Source organism: Tamandua tetradactyla, chromosome 11, assembly GCF_023851605.1.
Source record: "Tamandua tetradactyla isolate mTamTet1 chromosome 11, mTamTet1.pri, whole genome shotgun sequence".
In the NCBI taxonomy this organism is placed as follows: domain Eukaryota; kingdom Metazoa; phylum Chordata; class Mammalia; order Pilosa; family Myrmecophagidae; genus Tamandua; species Tamandua tetradactyla.
Window position 1 is genome coordinate 75,497,257 of NC_135337.1, and position 25,331 is coordinate 75,522,587.

Below are 25,331 nucleotides of genomic sequence, written 5' to 3' on the forward strand. Positions count from 1 at the left end.
ACCCAAAGATAAACATAGGCTGAAAGTGAGAGGTTGGGAAAAGATATTTCATGCAAATAACAACCAGAAAAGAGTAGGAGTAGCTATACTAATATCCAACAAATTAGACTTCAAATGTAAAACAGTTAAAAGAGACAAAGAAGGATACTATCTACTAATAAAAGGAACAATTAAACAAGAAGACATAACAATCATAAATATTTATGTACCGAATCAGAATGACCCAAAATACATGAGGAATACGCTGCAATCACTGAAAAGGGAAATAAACACATCTACCATAATAGTTGGAGACTTCAATTCACCACTCTCATCAATGGACAGACCATCTAGACAGAGGATCAATAAAGAAACAGAGAATTTGAATATTACAATAAATGAGCTGGACTTAACAGACATTTATAGGACATTACACCCCACAACAGCAGGATACACCTTTTTCTCAAGTGCTCATGGATCATTCTCAAAGATAGACCATATGCTGGGTCACAAAGCAAGTCTCAACAAATTTAAAAAGACTGAAATCATACACAACACTTTCTCAGATCATAAAGGAATGAAGTTGGAAATCAATAATAGGCAGAGTGCCAGAAAATTCACAAATACGTGGAGGCTCAACAACACACTCTTAAACAACCAGTGGGTCAAGGAAGAAATTACAAGAGAAATTAGTAAATATCTCGAGGCAAATGAAAATGAAAACACAACATATCAAAACCTATGGGACGCAGAAAAGGCAGTGCTAAGAGGGAAATTTATTGCCCTAAATGCCTATATCAGAAAAGAAGAAAGGGCAAAAATTCTGGAATTAACTGTCCACTTGGAAGAACTGGAGAAAGAAGAGCAAACTAACCCCAAAGCAAGCAAAAGGAAAGGAATAACAAAGATTAGAGCAGAAATTAATGAAATTGAGAACATGAAAACAATAGAGAAAATCAATAAGACCAGAAGTTGGTTCTATGAGAAAATCAACAAGATTGATGGGCCCTTAGCAAGATTGACAAAAAGAAGAAGAGAGAGGATGCAAATAAATAAGATCAGAAATGGAAGAGGACACATAACCACTGACCTCACAGAAATAAAGGAGGTAATAACAGGATACTATGAACAACTTTACACTAATAAATACAACAATGTAGATGAAATGAACAAGTTCCTAGAAAGGCATGAACAACCAACTTTGACTCAAGAAGAAATAGATGACCTCAACAAACCAAACACAACTAAAGAAATTGAATCAGTCATTCAAAAGCTTCCCAAAAAGAAAAGTCCAGGACCAGACGGCTTCACATGTGAATTCTACCAAACATTCCAGAAAGAATTAGTACCAACTCTGCTCAAATTCTTCAAAAAAATTGAAGTGTAGGGAAAGCTACCTAATTCATTCTATGAAGCCAACATCACCCTCATACCAAAAACAGGCAAACATATTACAAAAAAAGAAAACTACAGACCAATCTCTCTAATGAATATAGATACAAAAAGCCTCAACAAAATTCTAGCAAATCGAATCCAGCAACACATTAAAAGAATTATACATCATGGCCAAGTAGGATTCATCCCAAGTATGCAAGGATGGTTCAACATAAGAAAATCAATTAATGTAATACACCATATCAACAAATCAAAGCAGAAAAATCACATGATCATCTCAATTGATGCAGAGAAAGCATTTGACAAGATTCAACATCCTTTCCTGTTGAAAACACTTCAAAGGATAGGAATATAAGGGAACTTCCTTAAAATGATAGAGGGAATATATGAAAAACCCACACCTAATATCATCCTCAATGGAGAAAAATTGAAAACTTTCCCCCTAAGATCAGGAACAAGACAAGATGTCCATTATCACCACTATTATTCAACATCGTGTTGGAGGTTCTAGCCAGAGCAATTAGACAAGAAAAAGAAATACAAGGCATCAAAATTGGAAAGGAAGAAGTAAAACTATCACTGTTTGCAGACGATATGAAACTATACGTCGAAAACCCGGAAAAATCCACAACAAAACTACTAGAGCTAATAAATGAGTACAGCAAAGTAGCAGGCTACAAGATCAACATTCAAAAATCTGTAGTGTTTCTATACACTAGCAATGAACAAGCTGAGGGGGAAATCAAGAAACGAATTCCATTTACAATTGCAACTAAAAGAATAAAATACTTAGGAATAAATTTAACTTAAGAGACAAAAGACCTATACAAAGAAAACTACAAAAACCTGTTAAAAGAAATCACAGAAGACCTAAATAGATGGAAGGGCATACCATGTTCATGGATTGGAAGACTAATATAGTTAAGATGTCAATTCTACCTAAATTGATTTACAGAGTTAACGCAATACCAATCAAAATCCCAACAACTTATTTTTCAGAAATAGAAAAACCAATAAGCAAATTTATCTGGAAGGGCAGGGTGCCCCGAATTGCTAAAAGTATCTTGAGGAAAAAAAATGAAGCTGGAAGTCTCACGCTGCCAGACTTTAAGGCATATTATGAAGCCACAGTGGTCAAAACAGCATGGTATTGGCATAAAGATAGATATATCGACCAATAGAATCGAATAGAGTGCTCAGATATAGACCCTCTCATCTATGGACATTTGATCTTTGATAAGGCAGTCAAGCCAACTCACCTGGGACAGAACAGTCTCTTCAATAAATGGTGCCTAGAGAACTGGATATCCATATGCAAAAGAATGAAAGAGGACCCGTATCTCACACCCTATACAAAAGTTAACTCAAAGTGGATCAAAGATCTAACCATTAGGTCTAAGACCACAAAACAGTTAGAGGAAAATGTAGGGAGATATCTTATGAATCTTATAATTGGAGGTGGTTTTATGGACCTTACACCTAAAGCAAGAGCACTGAAGAAAGAAAGAAAGAAATGGGAGCTCCTCAAAATTAAACACTTTTGTGCATCAGAGAACTTCATCAAGAAAGTAAAAAGACAGCCTACACAATGGGAGACAATATTTGGAAACAACATATCAGATAAAGGCCTAGTATCCAGAATTTATAAAGAGATTGTTCAACTCAACAACAAAAAGACAGCCAATACAATTACAAAATGGGAAAAAAACTTGAGCAGACACTTCTCAGAAAAGGAAATACAAATGGCCAAAAGGCACATGAAGAGATGCTCAATGTCCCTGGCCATTAGAGAAATGCAAATCAAAACCACAATGAGATATCATCTCACACCCACCAGAATGGCCATTATCAACAAAACAGAAAAGACAAGTGCTGGAGAGGATGTGGAGAAAGAGACACACTTATCCACTGTTGGTGGGAATGTCAAATGGTGCAACCATTGTGGAAGCCAGATTGGCAGTTCCTCAAAAAGCTAAATATAGAATTGCCATACGACTCAGCAATACCGTTGCTAGGTATCTACTCAGAGGACTTAAGGGCAAAGACACAAACGGACATTTGCACACCAATGTTTATAGCAGCATTATTTACAATTGCAAAGAGATGGAAACAGCCAAAATGTCCATCAACAGATGAGTGGCTAAACAAACTGTGGTATATACATACAATGGAATATTATGCAGCTTTAAGACAGAATAAACTTATGAAGCATGTAATAACATAGATGGACCTAGAGAACATTATGCTGAGTGAGACTAGCCAAAAACTAAAGGACAAATACTGTATGGTCCCACTGATGTGAACCGACATTAAAGAATAAACTTGGAATATGTCATTGGTAACAGAGACCATCAGGAGTTAGAAATAGGGTAAGATAATGGGTAATTGGAGTTGAAGGGATACAGACTGTGAAACAGTACTGAATACAAAAACTCAAAAATGGACAGCACAGTAATACCTAATTGTAATGTAATTATGTTAAAACACTAAATGAAGCTGCATCTGAGCTATAGTTTTTTTTGGTTTTTTTGTTTATTTTTATATATTTTTTGTATTTTTTATTTTTATTTTTCTCTATATTATCATTTTATTTATTTTTCTGTTGTCTTGCTATTTCTTTTTCTAAATCGTGAAAATGTACTAAGAAATGATGATCATACATCTATGTGATGATATCAAGAATCACTGATTGCATATGTAGAATGGAATGATTTCTAAATGTTGTGTTAGTTAATTTTTTTAAATAAATTTAAAAAAAAGTAGGGAGAAATTAAAACGTTTTCAGGCAAAAAATCACTAGAGAATTTGTGACCAAGAGACCAGCTCTGCAAGAAATACTAAAGGGAGTGCTAGAGGCAGATACAAAAAGACAAGAGAGAGAGGTGTGGGGAAGAGTGTAGAAATGAAGACTGTCGGTAAAGGTAAAAAGTAGAAAAATTAGATATGACATATAAAATCCAAAAGGGAAAATGTTAGAAGAAAGTACTACTCATACAGTAATAACACTAAATATTAATGGATTAAACTCATCAATCAAAAGACATAGATTGGTAGAATGGATTTAAAAACAGGACCCATCTATATGCTGTTTACAGGAAACACATCTTAGACCCACAGATAAACATAGGTTGAAAGTGAAAGGCTGGGAAAAGATATTTCATGCAAATAAGAATCAGAAAAGAGCAGGAGTAGCTATACTAATATCCAACAAATTAGACTTCAAATGTAAAACAGTTAAAAGAGACAAAGAAAGACACTATGTATTAATAAAAGGAACAATTCAACAAGAAGACATAAGAATCATAAATATTTATGCATTGAGCCAGAATGCTCCCAAATACATGAGGCAAACACTGAAAAAAGAAATAGACACATCTACCATAATAGTTGCAGACTTCAATTCCCCACTTTCATCAATGGTCAGAACATCTAGACAAAAGATCAAGAAAGAAACAGAGAACTTGAATAATACAATAAATGAGCTAGACTTAACAGACATTTATAGAACATTACACCCCACAACAGCAGGATTCACCTTTTTCTCAAGTGCTCATGGATCATTCTCGAGGACAGACCATATGCTGGGTCACAAACCAACTCTCAATAAATATAAAAAGATTAAAATGATACAAAACGCTTTCTCAGATCATAAAGGAATTAAGCTGGAAATCAATAATAGGCAGAGAGCCAGAAAATTCACAAATATGTGGAAGCTCAACAACACACTCTTAAACAATCGGTGGTCATGGAAGAAATTACAAGAAATCAGTAAATATATCAAGGCAAATGAAAATGAAAACACAACGTATTAAAATTTATGGGATGCAGCAAAGGCAGTGCTAAGAGGGAAATTTATTGTCCTAAATGCCTATATCAAAAAACAAGAAAGAGAAAAAATGGAGGAATTAACTGTCCACTTGGAAGAACTAGAGAAAGAAAGCAAACTAACCCCAAAGCAAGCAAAAGGAAAGAAATAATGAAGATTAGAGCAGAAATAAATGAAATTGAGAACATGAAAAAATTGAGAAAATCAACAAAACCGGAAGTTGGTTCTATGAGAAAATCACGAAGATTGATGGGCCCTTAGCAAGACTGACAAAAAGAAGAGAGAGGATGCAAATAAATAAGATCATAAATGGAAGAGGAGACATAACCACTGACCCCACAAAAATAAAGGAAGTAATGAAAGGATACTATAAACAACTTTATGCTAATAAATTCAACAATGTAGATGAAATGAACAAGTTCCTAGAAAGGCATGAAGAACCAACATTGACTCGAGAAGAAATAGATGACCTCAACAAACCAATCACAAGTTAAGAAATAGAATCAGTCATTAAGAAGCTTCCCAAAATGAAAAGTCCAGGACCAGATAGCTTCACATGTGAATTCTACCAAACATTCAAGACAGAATTTGTACCAATCCTGCTCAAACTCCAAAAAAATTGAAGAGGAGGAAAAGCTACCTAACTCATTCTACAAAGCCAACATCACCCTCATACCAAAGCTAGAAAAAGATATTACAGGAAAAGAAAACTACAGACCAATCTCTCTAATGAATATAGATGCAAAAATTCTGAACAAAATTATAGCAAATTGTATCCAGAAGTGCATTAAAAGAATTATACACCATGACCAAGTAGGATTCATCCCAGGTATGCAAGGATTGTTCAACGTAATCAATTAATGTAATACACCTTATCAGCAGATCAAAGCAGAAAAACCATATGATCATCTCAATTGATGCAGAAAAGGCATTTGATGAAATTCAACATCCTTTTTTGTTGGAAACACTTCAAAGGATAGGAATAGAAGGGAACTTCCTCAGCATGATAAAGGGAATATATGAAAAACTGACAGCTAGCATCATCCTCATGGGGAAAAACTGAAAACTTTCCCCCTAAGATCAGGAACAAGACAAGGATGTCCACTATCACCACTGTTATTCAACATTGTGTTGGAAGTTCTGGCCAGAGCAATTAGACAAGAAAAAGAAATACGTGGCATCAAAATTGGAAAGGAAGAAGTAACACTATCACTGTTCGCAGATGATATGAAACTATATGTTGAAAACCTGAAAAATCCACAGCAAAACTACTAGAGCTAATAAATGAACACAGCAAAGTGTCAGGTTACAAGATCAACACTCAAAAATCTGTAGTGTTTGGATACGCTAGTAATGAACAATATGAGGGGGAAATCAAGGAAAAAATCCATGTACAATTGCAACCAAAAGAATAAAATATTTAGAAATAAATTTAACTAAAGAGACAAAAGACCTAATCAAAGAAAACTAGAAGAAATTGTTAAAAGAAATCACAGAAGACCTAAATAGATGGAAGGGCATACCGTGTTCATGGATTGGAAGACAAAATATAGTTAAGATGTCAATTCTACCTAAATTGATTTACAGATTCAATGCAATACCAATTAAAATCCCAAAAACTTACTTTTCAAAAATAGAAAAACCAATAACCAAATTTATCTGGAAGGGCAGGGTGCCCTGAATAGCTAAAAGTATCCTGAGGTAAAAAAATGAAGTCGGAGGTCTCATTCTACCTGCCTTTTTTTTTTTTTCTGTTTCATTGATAATGGCCATTCTGGTGGGTGTGAGATGATATCTCATTGTGGCTTTGATTTGCATTTCCCTAATAACCAGGGAAGTTGAGCATCTTTTCATGTGCCTTTTGGTCATTTGTATTTCCTCTTATGAGAAGTGTCTGTTCAAGTCTTTTGCCCATTTTGTAATTGGGTCAGCTGCCTTTTTGTTGTTGAGTTGAACAATCCCTTTATAAATTCTGGATACTAGACCTTTATCTGATATGTCATTTCCAAATATTTTCTCCCATTGTGTAGGCTGTCTTTCTTACTTTCTTGATGAAAGAATTATGGTGTATTATGAGGCTATGGTGGTCAAAACAGTGTGGTACTGGCATAAAGATAAATATACTGACCACTGGAATCGAATAGAGTGTTCAGTTATAGACCCTCTCATCTATGGACAATTATCTTTGATAAGGCAGTCAAGCCAACTCAACTGGGACAGAACAGTCTCTTCAATAAATGGTGCCTAGAGAACTGGATATCCACATGCAAAAGAATGAAAGAGAATCCATACCTCACACCCTATAAAAAATGAACTCAAAATGGATCAAAGACCTAAACATTAGATCTAAGACCATAAACTGTTAGAAGAAAATGTAGGGAGATATCTTATGAATCTCATAATAGGAGGCAGTTTCCTAGACCTTATACCCAAAGCACGATCATTGAAGAAATAAATAAATAAATGGGAACTCCTCAAAATTAAACACTTTTCTGCATCAAAGAACTTCGTCAAGAAAGAAAAAAGACAGCCTGCACAATGGGAGACAATATTTGGAAACGATATATCAGATAAAGTCTAGTATCCAGAATTTATAAAGAGATTGTTCAACTAAACAAAAAGACAGACAACCCAATTACAAAATGGGCAAAAGACTTGAACAGACACTTCTCAGAAGAGGAAATACAAATGGCCAAAAGGCACATGAAAAGATACTCAACTTCCCTGGCTATTAGGGAAACATAAATCAAAAACACAATGAGATATCCTCTCACACCCACCAGAATGGCCATAATCAATAAAACAGAAAATGACAAGTGCTGGAGAGGATGTGGAGAAAGAGGCACACATTCACTGTTGGTGGGAATGTCAAATGGTACAACCACTGTGGAAGGCAGTTTGGTGTTTCCTCAGGAAACTAAGTATAGAATTGCCATATGACCCAGCAATACCATTGCTAGGTATCTACTCAGAGAACATGAGCGCAAGAACGCAAACAGATATTTGCACACCAATAGCAGCATTATTTATAATTGCAAAGAGATGGAAACAGCCAAAATGTTCATCAACAGACGAGTGGCTAAACAAACTGTGGTATATACATATGATGGAATATTATGCAGCTGTAAGACAGAATAAAGTTACGTAGTATGTAACAACATGGATGGACCTTAAGGACATTATGCTGAGTGAGATTAGCCAGAAACAAAAGGACAAATACTGTATGGTTTCACTGATATGAACTGACATCAATGAATAAACTTGGAGAATTTCATTGGTAACAGAGACCATCAGGAGATAGAAATAGGGTAAATTATTGGTAATTGGAGCTTAAGGGTATAGATTGTGCAACAGGGCTGGTTGTAAAAACTCAGAAATGGACAGCACAATACTATCTAACTGTAATATAATTATGTTAAAACACTGAATGAAGCTGCATGTGAGAATGATAGAGGGATGAGGGCTGGGGACACAAATGAAATCAGAAAGAAAGATAGACGAGAAAGACTGAGATGGTATAATCTAGGAATGACTAAAGTGTATAATGATAGTGACTAAATGTACAAATTTTAAAAATGTTTTTGCATGAGGAAGAAGATAGGAATGTCATACTGCAGGGTGTGAAAATAGATAGTAATTAATATTTTAAAATTTCAATTTATGAGTGAGATTAAAGTAACAAATGTTTACTTGGTAAAAAATTTATATTTTGACTAGTGCATTTCCTAATATAACTTATGTAGACAGCTTAATTGAACACCATAAGTACATGGAACCTTGAGTAGGGCATGAGATTTTGTTGGTTTGTCCAGAGTGATGCCCCAATAAATCCCAGAGTGATTTAAACAGTGAATAAAAAAGTATTTGCAAAGTCCCCTTCAGGGAATGGTGAGGACGGGGACTTCCGTTCCCCAAGTTGAATTCTTGATAATTCTCACAAGCAGTGTGGACAACCAAAGCAATGGGCTGAGCCCCCAGTCTTGGGGGTTGTTCATATGAAACTTAACCCCACAAAGGATAGGTCAAGCCTACTTAAAATTAGGCTTAACCCCCCCTTTCATTGATCACTAGCATCCCCAAGAGAACCTCTTTTGTTGCTCAGATGTGGCCTCTCTCTCCAGCCAACACAACAAGCAATCTCACCACCCTCCCCCTGTCTACGTGGGACATGACTCCCAGGGGTGTGGACCTTCCTGGCAATGTGGGACAGAAATCCTGGAATGAGCTGAGACTCAGCATCAAGGGATTGAGGAAACTTTCTCGACCAAAAGGGGGAAGAGTGAAATGAGACAAAATAAAGTGTCAATGGCTGAGAGATTCCAAAGTCAAGAGGTTATCCTGGAGGTTATTCTTATGCATTAAATAGATATCACCTTGTTAGTCAAGATGTAATGGAGAGGCTGCAGGGAACTGCCTGAAAATGTGGAGCTGTGTTCCAGTAGCCATGTTTCTTAAAGATGATTGTATACTGATATAGCTTTCACAGTGTGACTGTGATTATGAAAATCTTGTGTCTGATGCCCCTTTTATCTACCTTATCAATAGATGAGTAAAACAAATGGAACAAAAATAAATAATAGGGGGAACAAATGTTAAAATAAATTTAGATTGAAATGCTAGTGATCAATGAAAGGGGGGGTAAGGGGTATGGTATGTATGAATTTTTTTCTGTTGTCTTTCTATTTCTTTTTCTGAATTGATGCAAATGGTCTAAGAAATTGTCATGATGATGAATATGCAATTATGTGATTATATTATGAATTACTGATTATATACGTACAATGGAGCAATCATAATAAAAAAAGAAAAAATAAGGCAAAAACGAGTGTTTTGAAAACTGTTGCTTTTTTATTTCTTTGCTTTGTATGTATGTTATAATATACAACAAAAAAAAGTTAAAAAAAAAAAAAAAAAGCCACCACCCACAATTGGGTGGGTCACATCTCCATGGATAATCAAAAAGCTCCCACCCAGCAATATTGAATGAGGATTCAAGGACCTGGCTTTTCTGGGGTCCACAAGGTTCAAACCGGCATACACACCAACTAACAATTTTTAACAGATACAACACTTACTATATATTGAAGCAACACACCAATTAATAACTAGACTGAACACACCAATCAGCAATTGAACAGTCAGTAAATACTTACTATATCTAAGTAACAAATCAGTTAACAGTTAAACAGGCATCATATACTTACTTACTTTCATTAAGCACCCATTAGTTCTTGGATGACTTATTTTCCAGGAGCATACTCAACAGACAAGATCAGGGCAAGGGTCTCCTTGCTTCTTAAGGCATTTCATCTCAGCAGAGTTGCCAAATTGTTACCGGACAAAAACAGAGGGTTCTTTGCCCAATGCACTCAAATAACCAATTCTTGAGGCCCCAGGGTTTCAAAGAAGGAAAGAGTTTACTACTAGGTGCAAAGCAGGAGAGCAGATGGTCCATCAGCCTAAAAATCTGTCTCCCCAAACTGTGGAAATTCTGATAATTTTATATGTATCTGAAAATAGGCAGCTTTTAGGATAATGAGCACAATTGCTCAAGATGATATAGAGTTGACCTATTTTTTGAGCATAGATACAGAGGTGACCTATTTATTGAGTGTAGATTGATTACATGCTTAGTCACAGAATGTATGTAAGAAAACGGCAGCCTTAATATGATGATGTTATAAGTTAAAGGTTATAGGTTATAGGTTAAAGTCTAAGCCACTGCACACAGCAGGCAGGCCCACTTTAGATCCAGCTTCAGTTATAAACATAACTTTGGAATTTGTTTCAGTTTGCTAAAGCTCCTGGAATGCAATATGCCAGAAATAGGCTGACTTTTTTTCTTTTCTTTTCTTTTCTTTGCATGGGCAAGCTCCAGGAATCGAACCCAGGTCTCTGGCATGGCAGGCAAGAACTCTGCCACTGAGCCACGTTGCACCGCGCTGGACTGATTTTTAACCGTGGGGATTTATTAGCTTACAAGTCACAATTCTAAAGCCATGAAAACCTCCAAATTAAGGCATCAACAGGAGGATACCTACGGCTGGCACCTAAGACATGTCTGACACACGGGAAGGCGCGTGACTGGCCTCTGCTGGTTCTTTTCTCCTGGGCTTTAGTGCTTTCAGCCTGTGGTTTCTGTGGCTCTTTCAGCTTCTGTGGGTCCTTGTTTGCTTCTCCAAAGCTTTTCCCTCTAAGCGCTCTGGGCTTTCTCTGTCCTTTATCCTCATAAAGGACCCGGTAAAAGGATTAAGACCCACCTTGAATAGGCTGGGTCATATCTCAATTGACATAACCCAACCAAAAGGTTCAACCACAGCAGGTCTGCACCCCAAGAACCGGATTAAAAGAAGCTGGCATTTTCTGGGGTATATAACATCTCCAAACCACCACAGAATTGGAATAGGTTAGTTCTGGGCAGACCCAAGGTCCTTTACTAATAATCATTAGGGGCTGTCTTTAGTGATCATAAGACTCTAAATTTGAAAACCGGATAAAATGGGTACTAATGAGAGTCAATCAGAAAATTTTAACAATCACAAAAGCACAAGATAAAAGCTATACAATCATTATTGGAAATCAAGGCAGCTGGATTACAGTTCAGAGATTTCAGGTATTTCTTTCTGTCTACTCTAACATACCAGAAAATTAGAAAGGAATATTTATATAGTGAGTCAGTAAGCATAATCACCCCTTAAATCCTAACTTCTTGGTTACAGCTAGCTGAACTGTTTTGCTCCCACTGATCAATCAGAACAAAATACTTGTTAACCAAATTTGGCTCAGATTCTCTCCTTCCTCCAGGACCTTGAAATTTGGCCCACTTCCAGTCTCAGTCCATATACAATAAACCCTTAACATCTCTTTCTGAGCATTCCTTGAGCTAAGAGTCAAACATTTTCTGATCTTCTCTCCACTCATCTTCTGTTCTCCTACCCACCGCCCACCCTGCCATAATCCTTTCAAACACAGTCTCCTTTACTAGTCTGGATTTATTTTTCATTCGACAATGTCTTCAAGAGTCTGCATATTGTACTCCCTGTGATTTATTTATTCTGCAAGTGTTTAATGAACATACCCTATGTGCTACTGTGTATCCACTGAAGATACAGTTATGAGCCTGGCAGTGTTCCAGCCTATCACAGCATGGATCTATCAGGAAAGGGATAGCACATTTGCAGTGTGCAATAAAGGAACTGTGTCCAACTCTGTGGAATGGGGCTAAGGGAGCCACCAGAAATTCCAAGGTACCCCAGCTCCCAGGGACCAGGGAAGGGAACATTTACCAGAATCTAGAAAAAAAAGCTGTAGCTGTAGCAGAGAGCTACAGAGCAAGCAATCTGACCTTCAGTAAAATGTTCAAGTGCAGTTTTCAATAAGTTAAAAAGCATGATGCTTATACTAATATAAAATGAAGATGTGTCCAAGACTTTAGTCAATTAATTAATGAGGGAAGGAACAATTTTAAAGTTACAAAAACCACCACCCACAATTGGGTGGGTCACATCTGCATGGATAATGGCACACCTCAACAAGCTTATTAAAATGTGTGTAATAACATTTTAATATTATTATTAAATTATATTTAATACAATGATATTATATTTAATTTAATATAAATATATATTATTGTATTAAATATTAATATATTAGAATTTGTTTCAGTTTGCTAAAGCTCCTGGGATGCAATAAGATGGTAAGGCTGTTAAAAGGAGAATTCAAGGGACAAACTGTATACAAAGAAATCCTGAACTGAATTTATTAGTAGATTCAAAACTGATTAATGCTTATACACAATGTTCACGACGACATTATTCATAATAGTCAAAAAGTGAAAACAATCCGAGAGTCCATCGACTGTGAATGGATAAACAAAATGTGATATAACACAATGGAATATTGTTTGACAATAGGAAGGAATGAAGATCTGATACATGCTACAAAATCAATGAACCTTGAAAGCATTATTCTTAGTGAAAGAAGCCAAACACAAAGGTTGCATGTATGATTCCACTTATATAAAATGTTCAGAAAGGTGAACCCATAAACACAGGAAATAGGTTAGTGGTTGCAAGGGACTCGGGGTAGGTCATGGGGGGCTTGCATTGATGACAAAGGGTATGGGGTTGTTTGGGGGGTGTTAAAATGTTCTAAAATTTGCTGTGATGGTGTTTGCAGAGCTCTATGAATATATTAAATATTATTCCTTTGTACACTTTAAACGGGAGGACTTTATGTTATGATAATTAAATCTCACTGAAATTGTCATAAAAATTATTCATATTCTAGACAAAGAACTGCAACCTTTCGACACTTGTTTTTTTTTTTTTTTTTTTTTTTTTTTAAAGGAAAGACAGAGAGAAGGAAGGAAGGATAGAAGGAAGGAAGGAAGGAAGAAAGGGAAACATCTTTAAACATTTTCTTGTTTTATTGTATTCTGTTTCTCCGTTTTTTTTTTTTTTGTTACATGGGCTGGGGCCGGGAATCGAACCGAGGTCCTCCGGCATAGCAGGCAAGCACTTTGCCCGCTGAGCCACCGCGGCCCGCCCTCGACACTTGTTTTATACTATACAAAAATCTACACATTTTTTAGAATGTGCTCTAATAAAGTAGCAAATAGCAAAGTCAAACACAGGTGCATTTATATGGAAATGGATATTTTCATTTATATGGACATTCTGGAAAAGATGAAGCTACAGGGACTATGCTGGTTTGAAAGGATGTATGCCCCCTAGAAAAGCCATGTTTTAATCAAAATCCCATCTCATAAAAGTAGAACAATCCTTATTCAATACTATATGTTTGAAACTGTGATTGGATCGTCTCCCTGGATGATGTGATTTAGTCAAGAGTGGTTGTTAAACTGGATTAGGTGACGACATGTCTCCACCCATTTGGGTGGGTCTTTCTTGGTTTACTGGAGTCCTATAAAAGAGGAAACATTTTGGAGGAAGAGATTCAGAGAGAGCAGAGCAGAATGACATAGCCACGAGAAGCAGAGTTCACCAGCCAGCGACCTTTGGAGATGAAGAAGGAAAATGCTTCCTGGAGAGCAGATGATGCAGTGCTCGCCATGTGCCCTTCCAGATGACAGAGGAACCCTGACAGTGTTCACCATGTGCCTTCTCACTTGGGAAAGAAACCCTGAACTTCATCGGCCTTCTTGAACCAAGGTATCTTTCCCTGGATGTCTTAGATTGGACATTTCTATTGACTTGTTTTAATTGGGACATTTTCTTGGCCTTAGAACTGTAAACTAGCAACTTATTAAATTCCCCTTTTTAAAAGCCATTCCGTTTCTGGTATATTGCATTCCGGCAGCTAGCAAACTAGAACAGGGACATTTTTGAGATCTGTGGCTTCCAGGACCTGGGGGAGGGTTCAATTACAAAGGACAAGAAAGAACTGGATGAAGTGATGGAAAGATTCCATGCGTACATGTATATACCCAAAAAGCTGTATAACTAAAATGTATGAGTTTGCCTGTAAACTGTAACTCAATCCAACTTCCTAAAAAGATGTATTTTTCTAAGTGGTTACACGCATTTTTAATAAGCTTATTGAGGTGTGCCATTCAGAGCTCCCTTGAAGAAAGAACTTGAGCAAAGAATGCAGTTTGCTGAGAGCCTCTGGTTGTTGGTGCCTTCAGAATGCACCTTGGATTGTGCTTTTCCAAGGCAGCCCAGCCAATGACCAGGCACAGCTAAGACACTAGTGCCAGGTCATTCCTGGCCATTGTGGGACTCCTTCAGTAAGTAATGTTTACTTCGGATTCTCACACTGGTTTTCCAAGACTTAGTCAGATCTGAATTGTGAACTGAGGTTCTTTTTGCCCAAGGTTGCTTTCTTCCCATTTCATATTTCATGGTCATGTCTCTCAATAAATTCCTTGCATTCCTGACCCCATCTTAGTATCTGCTTCCTGGAATATCCAATGGACACACATGCTAAACAATGAGATTGGAAGTACATGCAGACATCCTCCAGCTCAATTTCCAAGTTTTAGATAAATTTTTCTTAAGAAGAGGGTGACCTGATATGGAAGCAGCTGGGGGGAATAAATACCCCAGCTTCAATCACATTCCAACTTCCAATCTCCTACCAATGCCTCCTTCTGGTTCAACCCAGCTGGGAGCCAGAGGATGAAAGGGTCTGTTCATGAAATCCATAACGTCATCCTTAGAGAGGTGTAGAAGGGTGGACAGTGCACCTGGAGAGAAAACAGAAAATATCCAGTCATTGAACCTAAACATCAGCCTCAGAGGCAAAGAGCATATTAAGATTAGCTTAGCTGTTTTAACAGATAAACCCTGTGGTAGTTAGATTCAGTTGTCAACTTGGCCAGGTGAACGTGCCTAGTTATGTTGCTGTGGACATGAGCCAACGGTACGTGAACTTCATCTGTTGCTCATTACATCTGTGGCCAGCTAGGAGGCACGCCTGCTGCCATGAATGATATTTGATTTAATTGGCTGGTGCTTAAATGAGAGAGCTCAACGTAGCACAGCACCTCAGCACTCGCAGCTCAGCCCAGGCCTTTGGAGATACAGAAAGAAAACACCCCAGGGAAAGTTTTTGGAACCCAGAAGCCTGGAGAGAAGGCCAGCAGAGATCACCCTGAGCCTTCCCACGTAAGAAAGAACCTCAGATGAAAGTTAGCTGCCCTTCAGCAGGCAAGAATGCTTGCCGGCCACGCCAGAGGACCTGGGTTCAATTCCCGGTGCCTGCCCATGTTAAAAAAAAAAATTAAGAAAGTTAGCTGCCTTTCCTCTGAAGAACTAATGAAATAAATCCCCTTTTATTAAAAGCCAATCCGGGGCGGGCCGCGGTGGCTCAGCGGGCAAAGTGCTTGCCTGCTATGCCGGAGGACCTCGGTTCGATTCCCGGCCCCAGCCCATGTAACAAAAACAAAAAAAACAAAATACAATAAAACAAGAAAATGTTTAAAGATGTTTCCCTTTCTTCCTTCCTTCCTTCCTTCTCTCTGTCTTTCCTTTAAAAAAAAAAAAAAGTCAATCCGTCTCTGGTGTGTTGCATTCCAGCAGCTAGAAAACTAGAACAAGCCCTAAAATCTCACAACTTAACACAATAGAAGTTTTTTTTTTTGTTTTTTTTTTTGTTTTTTTTTTTGCTTACATTAAGATTAAAACAGGTGTTCCTGGTTAACCAGAAGTTCTCCTCCAAGGAGTGTTTCAGGGACCAAGCCTTCTTCCAGGTATTGATTCAACACTATACTTGTCCATATCAACTTAGGGAAGAGAAGGTGATGAAGGCTCATTTGCAGATGGTTTTTATGAGCAAGACCTGGAAGTGGAGTCCATGGCTTCCATTCACAGTCCACCAACTATAATTCAACCGCGTGGCAATACCTACACCAAAGGGGCTGGAGAATATCATCTAGCTGTGTGTGCCAGAGAAAGGAGGAAACAGTTTTGGTGAACTGCTAGCCAGTTTCTGGGCAGGCACCAAACAAATTATTATTAATAAATAAATAATTTGTTTTTAACATGGGCAGGCACCGGGACTTGAACCCGGGTCCTCTGGCATCACCGGCAAGCATTCCTGCCTGCTGAGCCACCATGGCCCACCCAATAAATAATTTAAAAGACAGTTGTGATAAGATTTACAAAGGAGTCAGTAACGGGAAATGTAAGATTATGTAATAGGGATAGCTTGCTCAATTGGGTGGGGGGCGGGTGGCTAAGGAAGGTGTCCCTTAAGAAGGCAAAACCTAAAGAATGAATAGGAGTTGGCTAAATAACAGGGAAAGAGGCTCAAGGAAGGGAGTTCCGACTGCAGTTACACGGAAGCAGAAAGCAGAAGCCAAAAGTGTGGATGAGGAGGTGATGGCGTGGAATATCCTCCTGGAGAAATGGATCAGAAGGAGCTCTGGCAGGAGGTTGTGGGAACCCTGAGAAAAAAAAAAAGCAGAGTCTGTAGGCTCTGACCATACCTGATTGGACCAGAGACCAGGGCTCGGGTCAAGGGCTGCCCTATGGGGACCACTCCATTTTGGAAAGTGACTAGTCCAGCCAATCAGCGCTTCCCTGGCGCGCAGTCCACTGTCCAAGGTTCTGAAGGATCTTAGCACGTGGGACTCGAGATCACAATCAACAAGTTGGCCACGTCAAAATAACCCAGTGTATTAGTTTTCTACTGCTGTTTTAAAACTCACCACAAACTTAGTGGCTTAAACAACACCCACTTATTATCTCATGTTGGCCGTAGGTCACTGGTCCAAGCACCGCTCAGAGAGGTTCTATACCCAAAGTCTCACTTTCAAGGTATGTTCTCACCTGGGTTCTCGGCAGAATAATCTTGTCAGAGCTCCTTACTGTTGGAAGGATTCAGTTCCTGGTGCTTGTAGGACTAAGGTCCCCATTTTCTTACTGGCTGTCAGCCAGAGAACACTGTTAGCTCCTACAGGTTACTCTCAAATCTTTGCCACGTGCTCCCTCCATCTTCAAAGCCAGGAAAGATGCATCCAATCCTTCTCATGGTTTTTTTTTTTCTCCCCATGTTTTGAATCCCTCTGAATTCCTTCATCTCTGACCTCTAGGTCCAAATTTAAAGGGCTATGGGATTAGCTCAGACCCATATGAATAATCTACCTTTTGGGTCAACTTGAGCAAAATCTGCAAAAACCCTTTTACCACTGTTTTAGTTTCCTAGGCTTCTTAAAGCAAATACCATGAAATGGTTTGGCTTGAACAATGGAAATTGATTAGCCTACAGTTTCGAGGCTGAGAAAATGTCCAAATCAAGTCATCATCAAGGCATTGCTTTCTACCCAAAGACTGCCTGCTGGCAATCCTTGACTCTTCTGCCAAATGGTAAGGCACATGGCAGCATCTGCTGGTCTCTATATTCTCTTCAGGTTGCACTTATTTCAGCTTCTGTGCTCTCTCTCCCTCTCCCTCTCCCTCTCCCTCTCCCTCACCCTCTCTCTCTCTCTCTCTCTCTCTCTCTCTCTCTCTCTCTCTCTCTCTCTCTCTCTCTCTCGTGCGTGCGCGCGCGCGCGCGTGCCATTCCATTTATAAGGGCTCTAGTAAGAGGATCAAAACCCTTCCTTAATAAGGTGGGCCACACTTTGCTGAAGTATCCCCATCAAAAGATCCTATTTAAAATGGGTTTACACCTACAGGAATGGATTAGATTTAAATACAACTTCAAACATCCACAATACACCCTCTGGACCTCAAAAAGACTTGTTCTTTCTATGTGAAAAATACTTTCATTCCATCAGAATATACAAAAAGCCTTAAGCCAATTAAGCAACAATATTAAGTACAAGCTCTCATCAAAATTGGTTGTAAGGATGGTCTGTTTTGGGGGCACTCTACCCCTATGTCTGTGGACCTGCGAAATCTAGAGAACAAGTTACCTGTTTACAATATACAAAGGAGGGACAGGCATAACATAAACATTTCCATTCTCATAGGAAGAAATTGGAAGGAAAACAGGAGTGACAAGTCCCAAACAATGCCAAAATCTGGCAGGGAATGCTCCATTAGATTTGAAGGTCTCAGAATCATCTATTGAAAGATATTTTCCTCTGGGACTGATGAAACTTCAACCTCAACCTCTCCAAGTGTTTGTGCAGCAACCATGCTCTTCCCAAACACAGGGGTGAAGTTTCCACTCTTTCCAAGCATTGGGGTGATGGTCAGACTCTCGACAATCCCCAGGACACAGGATACATCCTCTGATAATACTGGGGTGGCAGCACTCTTCCCAAACAACAGGGTGGAAGGGTTATCTTCTCCAGGTGCTGGGGTAAACTGATTCTTTCCACACACACGTGGGTGAGTCTGCTCTGTTGGTCAAAGAAGATACCTTTGGTTCAGATTTCAGCTTCCGTTTTTCTGCCTTTGAAGTGATTTTTTTTTTTCAATCTGTCCCTTTTCTATCCCTTTTATTCCAGGCAGACAGTGGTTTTCTCCATACAAATCTTGCAAAACACTTGTTGGTTTTGCATGTATTACACTGAGGTCCAAACCATCAGACAACAGAACTTCTCACTGAACCTTCCTGGATAACTGCACCTCCAATCCTGACTTGTGCTGAAATCACTGACTGGTCAATTAAACCCTCATATGGAGCCAATTCTCTGGGGATTCACTTTTTGGAAGCTCAGAATTTTCCAAACCATCAATTTCTGCTTTCTTTGTGCCCAGGATTTTAGTTTTCAGCTTATACCATTTTTTTAGTATTTTCCTATAAGCTGCAAGGAGAAAAACAGGCTGCATTTTCTAGACAGCTTGGAAATCTTCTCATCTAAACATCCAAGCTCATCACTTTCAAATTCTGCCTTCCATCCTACATCAGAGCTCAATTTCACCAAGTTCTCTGCCACTTTAAAACAAGGATCACCTTTCCTCCAGTTTCCAATAACACATACATCATTTCTGTCTCACGCCTCACCAGAAATACCTTTAGCATCTATGTTTCTATCAATAGTCCCTTCATAGCTATCTAGGTCTTTTCTATCAAGCTCCTCAGATTACTTCCAGCCTCTACCCATTACCCAATTCCAAAGCCTTTTTCTCCTTTTTTGGTATTTGCTATAGCAGCACCTCACTCTCCTGATACCAAAATCTGTTTTAGTTTCCTAGGCTGCTTAAAGTAAATGCCATGAAATCGTTCAGCTTGAAAAATGTGAATTTACCAGCTTACTGTTTAGAGGCTGAGAAAATATCCAAATGGAGGCATCATCAAGGTGATATTTTCTTCCCAAAGGCTGTCAGTAAGCAATCCTTGGCTCCTTTGCCACATGGCAAGGCACACGGAAGTTTCTGCTGGTCTCTCTCCTTTCCTTTAGGTTTCAATGATTTCAGCTTCTCGCTGCCCTGACTTTTATCTCTTGCTATGTAGTCATTCCATTTAAAAAGTATTCCAGTAGAGGATTAAGACCCGTCATAAATGATGTGGTTCACATCTTAACTCAAGTAGCTTCATCAGACTGTCCTACTTACAATGGGTTCACACCACAGGAATGGATAAGATTTAAGAAAATGTTTTCCTGGGGTGGATACAGCTTCAAACCACCACAACCATTAATGTAACAAAATCATGGATGTGATATCCCATGATGTTTACAGAAGAAGGAATTAGACAAATGCAAGGAGCATTGCGATTCATCTTAGAATTCGATCTACACACCTGGCAGGGGATTAAAATAAAGATTCCTCAGCTCTACACCTGGCAACTGCAACTCAATTGTTCTTCAGTGGGCTCAGAATTCTGTATTATTTAAATGCAGATCATTTTGATAGGCAGCCAGGCAAAGAAACTTCCATGTGATTGTTTCTATTAATCCTGGAATAGCTTTGACTCCTATTTAATTTCCCTCAGAAAACGAGCCAAGGGGGAAGAAGAGAAAGAAATGAATGGATAAAGAATGTTAAGAGAGAGAGTCACAGAGAAATGACCAAAATGAAAAAAGAGATAAAGTTTTATTCAAAAATCCACGGCACGGGCAGTGTGACAGTGGCTCAGTGGTAAGATTCCCGCCTGCCATGCCATAGACCCGGGTTCGATTCCCAGTGCCTGCCCATGCAAAAAAAAAGAATCCATGGCACTCCTCACTCATATGGATTAACTATAATATACAAACTCTGAGAAATGAAGTCAAGCACATGGGTTATTAGGTTGGGGCCTATTGTAAAGGTTTCTAGATTGTAAGTTCTTGCAGAAGTCACATATATTCAGGAGTTGTAGCTGTTACTTATAAATTCTGAGGTGGGCTGAACTATTCCTGAATAACCTGGTCATTCCCTGGAACTTCAGACATTTGTGTGACACTTGAGACTCAGAGTTAGAATTCTGAAGCAATGAAAATCAGCAGTACTCCATACAAGAACTGTTTAAAAAGCTGAAAAAGTGATCAGACTTCAACTGGGGATATGAATGAAGCCGATCTGGAGAGGACTGAGGTAAATTAGAATACAGGATAAAGGATGATATTGACTATTTTAAAACTTCAACTTCTGTATGAGACCAAAGGAAGGTATGTTTATTTGGTGCAAACTTTATATTTTGGGTAGCACGTTACCTAATTTAACCTGTATGGTCAGTTTACTTGAACACCATAATCACATGGACTCTTGAATAGAGCATGAGATCTTGTTGGTTTGTCTAGGTTAGTGCGGTGCCCTAATATATCCCAGAGTAATTTGAGCAGTGAGTAAAGAAGTATTTGCAAAGTCCCTTTGGTGGGAAAGGGCTGGGGAGAAAGGAGGAAATATTCCACTTTCCCATTAGGAGAATTTCTGATATTCTTGTAAACAGTGGGGACAACCAATTCAATAGACTGAGCCCTCAACCTTGGGAATCACCCCTATGAAACTTATTCTTCCAAAGGATAGGCTAAGCCTACTTAAAATTGGGCCTGAGAGTCACCCCCCAGAGAACCTCTTTTGTTGCTCAGATGTGGCCTCTCTCTCTCTAAGCCAAGTAGGCAGGTGAACTTACTGCCCTCCCCCCCAAGGTGGGACATGACTCCCAGGGGTGTAAATCTCCCTAGAAACGAGGGAAAGAATTCCTGGGATTTGCTGGGACCTGGCATCATGGGATTGAGAAATCCTTCTTAACCAAAAGGGGATAGAGAGAAATGAAACAAAATAAAGTTTCAGTGGCTGAGAGATTTCAAACAGTGTGAAAAGGTTATCCTGGAGGTTATTCTTATGCATTATATAGATACTCCTTTTTAGTTTATTGGAGTAGCTAGAGGAAAGTATCTGAAACTGTTGAGGTGTGTTCCAGTAGCCTTGACCCTTGAAGATGATTGTACAAATATATAGCTTTTACAGTGTGACTGTGTGATTGTGAAAACATTGTGTCTAATGTTGCTTTTATTCAGGGTATGGACAGATGAGTAAAAAAAATAAGGATAAAAAATAAATAAATAACAGGGGTGATAAGGGGTAAAATAAATTGGGTAGATTGAAATGCTAGTGGTCAATGAGAGGGAGGGATAAGGGGTATGGTAAGTATGAGGGTTTTTTTTCTCTTTCTTTCTTTTTCTGGTGTGATACAAATGTTCTAAAAGTAATCATGGTAATGAGTACACAACTATGTGATGATATTGTCAGCCACTGTTTGTACACCATGTATGGACTGTATGTGTGTGAAGATTTGTCAACAAAAATATTTTTTAAGTATTTGCAAGGTCCTTTTGGGAAACTGGGGAGAAAGGAGGAAATATTCAACTTCCCCATCTGGGGAACTCCTGATATTCTTGCAAACAGTGGGGACAACCAATGCAATAGGCTGAGCCCTCGATCTTGGGGCTTACCCATATGAAACTTATTCCTGCAAAGGAGAAGCTACTTATAATTATGCCTAAGAGTCACCCCAAAAGAACCTCTTTAGTTGCTCAGATGTGCAACTCCTTAGTTGCTCTATCTCTAAGACAACTTGGAAGACAAACTCACTGCCCTTGCCTCTGCATGGGACGTGACTCCCAGGTGTGTAAATCTCCCTGGCAACATGAGACATGACTCCCACGGATGAGCCAAGCATCAAGGGATTGAGAAAGCCTTCTTGACCAAAATGGGAAACAAAGAAATGAGGCAAAATAAAACTTCAGTGACTGAAAAATTTCAGAGCCAAGATATTATCCTGGAGGTTATTCTTATGCATTATATAGTACCCCATTTTTAGTTTATTATTTATTGGAGTGACTGGAGGGAAGTACCTGAAACTGCTGAACTGTACTCCAGTAGCTTTGATTCTCGAAGATGATAGTATTTAGCACTTACAATATGGCCTTGTGATCATGAAAACCTTCTGTCTGATGCTCCTTTATTCAGGGTATGGACAGATGATTTAAAAAATAAGGACAAAAAATAGATATATAATGGGGGGATAAGGGGTAAAAACTGTTGGGTAGATTGAAATACTAGCAGTCAATGAGAGAGGGGTGTAAGGGGTACAGTTATGTATGGGGTTTTTCTTTTGTCTTTTTATTTCTTTTTCTAGAGTGTTCTAAAATGTACTAAAAATGATCATGATGATGAATACACAACTATATGATGGTATTTGTGCCAGTGAGTGCATACTTTGGATGGACTATACAGTGCATGAAGGTATTTCAATAAAAGTGTTAAGTCCACGGTTCTTAAAGCCATGAAGTTCACATTGAGGAAATTAAGAAGTGTGGGTGCAAAACCAGAAGGATGCATCGGAGCGCCACGTGGTTGCACAGAAAAAAAAGTAACATTCAAGTGCCACATTTGTTACTGATACTGTGTATGTATGTATATGTGCAGTTGGTTTCTGTGTCCATTTTGTTTTTTAAGATGCTGTTTTAAAATATATATTCATGGTGTGAGTGATTTGAACAGTGAATAAAAAAGTATTTGCAAAGTCCCCTTCGGGGAATGGTGAGAACGAGAAAAATTCAACCTCCCCAAGTTGAATTCTTGATATTCTCACAAGCAGTGTGGACAACCAAAGCTATAGGCTGAGTCCCCAGTCTTGGGGGTTGTTCATATGAAACTTAACCCCACACAGGATAGGTCAAGCCTACTTAAAATTAGGCCTAAGAGTCACCCTCAAGAGAGCCTCTTTTGTTGCTCAGATGTGGCTCTCTCTCCAGCCAACACAACAAGCAAACTCACCACCCTCCCCCTGTCTACGTGGGACATGACTCCCAGGGGTGTGGACCTTCCTAGCAACGTGGGACAGAAATCCTAGAATGAGCTGAGACTCAGCATCAAGGAATTGAGAAAACCTTCTCGATGAAAAGGGGGAAGAGGGAAATGAGACAAAGTGTCCATGGCTGAGAGATTCCAAACAGGGTCGAGAGGTTATCCTGGAGGTTATTCTTACGCATTAAGTAGATATCACCTTGTTGTTCAAGATATAGTGGAGAGGCTGGAGGGAACTGCCTGAAAATGTAGAGCTGTGTTCCAGGAGCCATGTTTCTTGATGATGATTGAACAATGATATAGCTTTCACAATGAGACTCTATAAATGTGAAAACCTTGCGTCCGATGCTCCTTTCAGCTACTATATCAACAGAAGAGTAGAACATATGGAATAAAAATAAATAATAGGGGGAACAAATGTTAAAATAAATTTACTTTGAGATGCTAGTGGTAAATGAAAGCAAGAGGTAAGGGGTATGGTATGTATAATCTTTTTTTTTCTCTGTTATTGTTTTATTTCTTTTTTGTTGTCTTTTTATTTCTTTTTCTAAATCGATGCAAATGTTCTAAGAAATGATGAATATGCAACTATGTGATGATATTAACAATTACTGATTGTATATGTAGAATGGAATGATATCTTAATGTTTTGTTTGTTAATTTTTTTAATTAATAAAAGAAGTTAAAAAAAAAAAAAGATGTAATGGAGAGGCTGGAGGGAACTGCCTGAAAGTGTAGAGCTGTGTTCCAGTAGCCATGCTTCTTGAAGATGACTGTATAATGATACAGCTTTCACAGTGTGACTGTGTGATTGTGAAAACCTTGTGTCTGATGCTCCTTTTATCTACCTTCTCAACAGACGAGTAGAGCATACGGAATAAAAATAAATAATAGAGGGAACAAATGTTAAAATAAATTTAGTTTGAAATGAAAAAAGTATAAATATATATATATATGTTCATGGTTTGAGCCTTATAAAAAATTTGACTTATACCAACCCTATAACCAGTAATTCTACTTCTAGGTATTTCTGCCAGAGAAATCAAATCACAGAAAAGCGTGGAAAGGAGTGTTCATAGCAGCTTTATTCATTATAGGGGAAAGCTGAAAAGTACCCAAATGTCCGTCAACTGGGTAATGGATAAACAGAACATGCTCTATCTGTACAACGAAATATGATTTGGCAATAAAAAAGGAATGCATCCTCCGCATTGTCCAAAACATTCAGCCTGAAGTCAAGAGAGAGAGGGGTCAAGTATGCCCAGTATTTAAGCAATTTAGAACCCTCTGTTATCTTCTGCCATGGAGGCATGGATTTGTTTCCTGATGAGATAAATTCTTAACAGCTTTGAATAGAAATCCTTCCATCACTCCTCAGTGCATCCCCTTTAAACACAGGTATAGGACCTCTCATCAAACACATGTTATTTAAAGCATGTGCATAAAATCTATCAACCTGGTAAATTATTTTTCAGACA

The 25,331-nt window shown here is 38.4% G+C and overlaps 2 long non-coding RNA genes across 3 annotated transcripts in view; one reads left to right on the forward strand and one right to left on the reverse strand.

Annotated features, from left to right (window-relative positions):
• LOC143650311 (uncharacterized) overlaps positions 1 to 17,265 on the reverse strand; it is a 54,111-nt gene extending 36,846 nt beyond the window's left edge. For both annotated transcript variants that reach the window (XR_013159518.1, XR_013159517.1), the window contains exons 1-2: positions 17,154 to 17,265; positions 15,303 to 15,410 (exon numbers count right to left, since the gene is read on the reverse strand). This is a non-coding gene — a long non-coding RNA (uncharacterized LOC143650311). The remainder of the gene's footprint in view (positions 1 to 15,302; positions 15,411 to 17,153) is intronic.
• Positions 17,266 to 17,377: 112 nt separating this feature from the next.
• On the forward strand, positions 17,378 to 25,069 carry LOC143649592 (uncharacterized). The gene is made up of 3 exons (XR_013159128.1): positions 17,378 to 17,484; positions 23,183 to 23,452; positions 24,878 to 25,069. It is a non-coding gene; the product is annotated as an uncharacterized LOC143649592 (long non-coding RNA).
• The last annotated feature ends 262 nt before the right edge of the window (positions 25,070 to 25,331 follow it).